The sequence below is a fragment of the Pteropus alecto genome, unplaced genomic scaffold (genome assembly GCF_000325575.1).
Source record: "Pteropus alecto unplaced genomic scaffold, ASM32557v1 scaffold3, whole genome shotgun sequence".
NCBI lineage: Eukaryota > Metazoa > Chordata > Mammalia > Chiroptera > Pteropodidae > Pteropus > Pteropus alecto.
Window position 1 is genome coordinate 798,486 of NW_006442484.1, and position 6,612 is coordinate 805,097.

Sequence of the window (6,612 nt, forward strand, 5' to 3'; positions counted from 1 at the left end):
TTCCCCAAATTGAGGGGCATTCTGTAAAACAACTGGTTTGCATTGGTTTGCATTCTTCAAAAATACCTAGTCATGGAAGACAAAGGCTGAAGAATTATTCCAACATTAACATTCACAGCCACTCAAGAGATGTGACAATAAATGCAATGTTTGATCATGGATTGGATTCTGAAACAGAAAACACATATTTTTCTTTACCATAAAGCACATGAATGTGGCAGTTGGCAAAATTTGAATGAAGTGCTTAGTACTATGTCAGTGTGAACTTCCTGCTTTTGGGATCTCATTCAGAGAAATATACCCAGAAATGTTCATGGATAAAGAGGCATCACCTCGGCAGCACATTGACTAATAGACGGCAATGTGGTAAAAATGTCAACGTTTGGGAAATCTGAAGGTTATAGAGAAATTCTCTGTGCTAGTTTTTGTAACTTTCCTGTAAGTCTGAAGTTATTTCAAAATAAAATTTCATCTCTAAATTCACAACGTTTATTACAGGAAGTAAATACATATAACATCACACTGAATCACTTTTTGCCACCTGGAATAGAACAGATGGAAAAAAGCTCTGTTTTGCTTCTTTTCCGAGAGGTCTCTGGTTTTCAGCCGAGGCCTCTGGGGTGGGGCGAGGCTGTATCAAAGATCAGGGAGCTCTCTGCAAAGGCACAGTCAACGAGGGTCTGGAAGGCCCGCCCTGCCACACCTACTTGTAGCAATGTAAAATATCCTATTTGCTACAGATAACAGAATTGAAGAGGCACGTGTTGTCTTCAGAAAACCCTATATAAAACGGTTTAAACTGTTAAAACTGCTACCGAAGAATAAGCACTGAAAGTTTCCGAAAGACCGACCCTTGTTTTCCAAGGTGGCACGCCACCTTGTGACAAAAGGTGAAAAAGCCATCTAAGATGGGGCGACATCCCTTCAGGAAAGCCATCAGGTTAAGATAAGAAAAGCTCGCATTTACTGGTCACCTACCGTTTCCAGGCACTAAGCTAGACAGGCTAACTCTCAAACACTTACACACAGGCAGACAGCCTCGGGATCACCTAGCTAACAGGTGGCAGTGCCAGATTTAGGGCAAAGTAAACCAACCTACACATAAACTCATAGTCCCCTAAGAGTCCCAACTCCCAAACCGAAAGTGTCTGGTAACAAAGCCACCAGACACACCCTTCCTCCTGTCTCCATCCTTACCTCTTTCATTCTCTGTGTGAGGCTGGCCACTGGCTTTTTCCCAAGGTCAGCCCCATCCACGCCTAAGTTTCCCCCTCCTTTTGCTAATTTCCTGCACTCTACCTGTTCTTCTAAAGCCACCAGAGCAGCAGTGTCCCCAACTTGTATTTCTCAAAGTGTTTCGGGAGAGACATTTCCAAGTCACAAGGATGGAAAACACCGTTTAATCGACACCTCCTTCCTAAAACATACAAAGGCACATTTTATAGAAAGCTCTAACCAAAGACTTTACAGAAGAAAAAAAAAAGTGTTTTCATCTAGTTCAGCCCAAGGTGTCCCCAGCTTCTTTGACCGTGGCACACTTTTTAAAAAAGGAATGCCATTTCTAGAACAGCTGGGGAAATGCCGGCTGAGAGGAGAGCAGAGCTTCTCGTCAGGGAAAAACACCTGAGCCGCGGTCCCAGGCCTTGGGCACGTTAACTCACCTCTCCAGATAAAAGTTCCCACCTCCAAATCGTGAGAATGAAACGAGACTATGCGTGGAACACAGACAGTTCTCGATAAGTGTTAGCTAACAGTGTTGAGCAGAAAAAAATAACATTATGAACCGGGGCCCTGACACTGGAAGGTGTAGCTGGCGGGGGGTATCGAATGAGGAAAGAAATGGCGGATCATGATAGGAATGATGATGAAAAAAATATCACTGTATTAAAGGAAAATGAGGTCAATAGGAGCTCTTCAGCTACAATGGATCTTTATTACTTGCGAGTTTGCCTATGTGTTAAAACGTTTATTAATAACTCACTCCCAAATCAATACTCACAGTGCTTTCCAGTCACTTGCAAATATGTGTAGCGATAAGTAACGCGAGTCACCTGACCTGCAGGATCCCAGCCCGGGTGGACCAAGGGGACCCTGCCTTCTCGTTTCAGCTGTCCTACTGTAATAAGTGTTCTTTTCATGGTCAATTTAGTGCCACGTTTTTCACATGTTTCTGTCTCTGAAGGATTTCACCGTGGAAAACGGCCTCCAAGTGCAGCACTGAAGTGCTGTCTAGTGTCCCTAAATGCAAGAAGGCTGTGATGGGCCTTACGAGAAAATGTGAGAGTTCGATGCTTCCTTCAGGAATGAATCACGGTGTCGTTTTGAGCTCAAGGTTAATGAATCAACTACATTAAACAAAGTGTTTTTAAACAGAAACACACATGAAGCTAGGTCAGCTGTCGCTGGTTGAAGAATATGTTTCGGCCAGAGGATCGTGCCAAAAATTTAGCCTCTGTGGTTTTTCGTCAGTGACAGCAACACAAGGAATACATTGAGGATCTTAGAAATAAGGTAATTAATAAAAAAGATGCTCTGATAATATTGGCCTACACACAGATAAACACCAAACACCCAAAGACTCTCAGATTCAACGATTCAAAGCTAGTGAACCCATGTAACAAGGAGATCTTTCTATTAAGGGAATCACAGATATTTTTAAATAATTCCAAAAGATTCTGTCTTTTCTAACTCATATTACCTATAAGAGTGGATACTAAGATTATCTGTTTTTTTTTTTTTTAAAAATGAGGAAACAAACAAGAGGAAATTAAGTGATTTGTTCACAATTAAAGAAACAAATTCACGGCAGAGTCAAGAATAGAAAAAATTGCCATTATTTTCAGTTGGCCTTCGGGATGCCCTTTGTTAGCCTTCTTCACACTAGCATTTTATAAATCTGAGTGTAATAATATTTCTCCTTGTGGGAACACGCAGACCCAGGAAAAAATCCTGAGACTGAAAACTTAACTCCATAAGTGGAGGGCGGGGAAAGACCAAAGAAAGAGGCTGGCCACTCCAGTCTGGTGATTAATAGAGTTTGTTTAAGGGACACTTACATGCACACAGGGCATGTCTGGGGCGGCTGCAAGACGATATGGATCCCCACACCACTTGGCAGGTGCCAAAGGATTATATAGGGTAAAGAGAGGCTAGTCATGGGAGCTAGTACGTGAATACTGCCAGGTACGGGAGATTACGTCATGTGCTTGACCAGGTCGGGACAGCGAGCTGTTCCAGGAACCCGCGCGGCATGGGAGGCAGGGGAGGGACCTGACGTATGTCAGAATGGACATCGATTATGATCAGACAGCCGCTAAGGGGGATGCGGTCAGCGGTCTCCACTCTGGCCCCGTCCAGCCATGTCACGGACTCTACCGCTGGTGACCGGCTCTTACGATCTCATGTGCCTTCTTCCTCAAGGTGCCCTGAGCGAGGGGCATCAATAGCAGGGAGGCAGCTCACTTAGTCGCCAAGTGACTGCACTGGAGACACAATCCAGAGCCACAACACGGGCACAAGCAAGAAAAAAGACGAATCACTAGGAACAATTCCAGTATTCGTAGGGGCCCACTGTAAGAAGGCGTGTCCATCAGTGCCCAGCCCGTAACTGGCTGCCACAGGAGCTGCAGAAGTCTAAGGTCGCAAAGACATTTAGTAAGGGCTTAGACTGGGAGACTTCCTCCATCTGAGTTCACACTCATAGCCTGATCTTTAGATGTTAATGTGGCCACAGCTTTGAAACCTGGCCAGACTGTGCAAACAGAACATGTTGGCTGTGGGGGCGGAGGGTGGGTGTTCTCAGCTGTAAGGAGATGAGTCAGAGGGGAATATGCCAGACTAGGACCCCACTTTCTCCCACTTTTTCAATGGTATGCATCCCACAGGTGCTGACTGCATTAAAATAACATGATTCCACCTGAAGCTGAGCAGTTCCTCCCCACCCAGGGGCATGAAGTAATTGACCCTTCCTGGCGGATTGTCCCATTGCAGGTTCTGGTATATGGTCACCTTTCCAGGCACAATCGGGCTCGGTGCCCTCATCATCATGGCCCCCTGATCCATGACAAGTGTTGAGGCTATTGCTGTGTCCTTTGTCTCCCACACCTTTCCCATTTTGGGTGCCTTAGCCTGAGCTCTTTCTCTGGCATATGGGGTGATAGTCCCCATGGATTGGTCACTTACTGGATTAATGCCCAGGAAGCACTTTGTCCATCTGGCCAATGTAGTTTTCCGTTAGTAACTATGTGTTGTTTAAGGACACAGTTATTTTGTTTGCTTGTTTTACCAATCCAGCTGCCTGTGGGTTATGTGGGAGACGGAACCACCATTGGACATCGTGTTCTTGTGCCCATTCCCAAACATTATGTCTTTTGAAGTGCGAGCCCCGTTGCTGTCCATTCGTTGGGGTGCCCGGACACAGTGCTTAATTTTTCTAGTCCCTTTATGGTAACAGTTCGATTAGCTCACCAGCGTGGGAAGGCTTGAGTTAACCCAGAGGTGCTATTGACACACACTAGAGCATATTTGGAGCCCTCACTCAAGGGGAGGGGGCCTGTGTGGTCGATTTGCAGTCCCTTACCAGTTGGGGTCTCAGTGGATGGCCCTGGATTCCCATGGCAGTTGCCTAGGGCATAGTTTGGGACAGACAGAATAGGATGCACTACATTAACCAGGTCACTGTATTTTAAAGGCAGCCCTGCCTCCCTGGCAATGCGCCATCCTACTCAGGCACTGTGGTGCCCACTTTTCCGATGCACCCAATTGACAGTGTTCACTGATGGGTCAGTTTCTAAAGGCATCTGCTTCCTGATTACCTGGAGGTGCAGACGTCCTACAGGGAGGAACATAGAAGACAATGAGATCTGCCTGGGACTCTTGTAAGTGAGCCCAAATATCTTTCTATATCTCTTACCCCCACCCCCAAGAAAGGTTTGTTCATAATCATCCACTCCTCCATGTCCCATTGTCCAAGCCATAAAGTCAGCCCTTTAAAATGGCCTAGCTGTCAATACACAGGATCACGGCACGATTACCAACCAGACAGCTCTTAATTCAGCCCACGGGCTGCTGGGTTTGTTCCTGTTTCCATCCAGGTAGTATCAGTGGACCGCGGATGGATGGCAGTGGTCGTCCAGGTAGATGGATCGCTCTGGCTAGAGACATCGGTGTACCAGGTTCCAGTCGGAAGGTCCCCTTTTCTCCCTTGGTAGGTCGAAGGGGCAGACACAGGGATAAGAGCAGGGCCGTTTAGAGGGTATTCGACAGGGCCTAATAATTGCTGCATCTCTAAAGACTAGTTGACAGAGCCCTTCTTTGCTGCAGGTAGGCATGCCACTTAGCGTGGGAGTCTGGGCCATGGCAGAGGCAGGTCACTGGAACCTGTCCATCCACCCCGCGATGGGAAACAAGTCCTTATGGTAACTGGCTGTTCTTTGCAAAGTCTCCACCTGCAGGAGTATTAGCTCACTGCCAGAAGCTGCTGTTTCCATCACCGCTGCTTTCCAAGGGACGAGAACTCTCCCCACAATGACCAGCCCATGCCTTCCAAGGCACTGAAATACCTACCTCAAACGGCACCCCTGCCTGGGAGACACCGAGAGTTAAATCGTTTGACCAGTATTTGGCTTTCTTGAGAGCAGCCTGCTGTTCTGATCCCCAGTCCCACGTATGTCCTCTTCTAACTGAGCAATACAGTGGGCCAAGGCATTGTGCTAAATGGGGTATAAATGTTCACCGATATACCCCCAACCCCGCGGCAAATCCTGTACCTCTTTCACATTTTTTGGTACGGGGTAGGCTTCTATGTTGTCTATGGCCGCATCAGGAACAACGTGGGTCTCACCCGACTGTACTACTTCCAAAAACTTTACTGTGGTGGACCTTGAATTTTCTGTGGATTCACTGCCCATCCTCTCTGTTGTAGGTGGACCAGCAAAGCCCGCAAGCTTTTCTGCAACAGAGGAAAATCTTCACATGTTAATATTATGTCATCAGTGTAATGGGCCCATTTGACAGGAGTCAGGAAAGAAAATGGTAACAAGCCACCATGCCATGACATATAGTGAGACTATGTAAGTGACCTTGGGGGAGCACCTGGAAGGCCTGTCGTTGTCTCTCCCAGGTAAAGGCAAATTAATCTTGAGACTCAACAGCCAGGCGTGTGCTAAAGCAAGCACTGGCCAGGTCCAATACAGCGTGACGTATCCCTGAGACTGTAGCAAAGTATCTAATTTAGTGACAATGTTAGGCACAGCTGCGTGAATAGGAGGCACTACCTCACTCAGCTCTCTGTAGTCCACTGTCACTCTCTCCAGGAGCCTTCTGGCTTTTTTATAGGTCACACCAGACTGCGGAGGGCACTGTGTGCAAGGCACAAAATGACCACACGGTGGAGCTCTTGGATAGTGTCCCCTATTTCCTTGTGTCCTTGCGTAACCAGTACCGCCCTGTGGTGGAGGTAAACTGAACAGCTTCCCGTTGGCATTGCCTCTCGGCAGTGACTTTAATGGCCCGTACCCATGGCGGAATTCTCCAACAGAGGTTTGTAGAGTCTGGCCTTGTACGGTATCAATGCCCACCCAGTACGTCCTCCAGGATTGGGTAGATAAGACC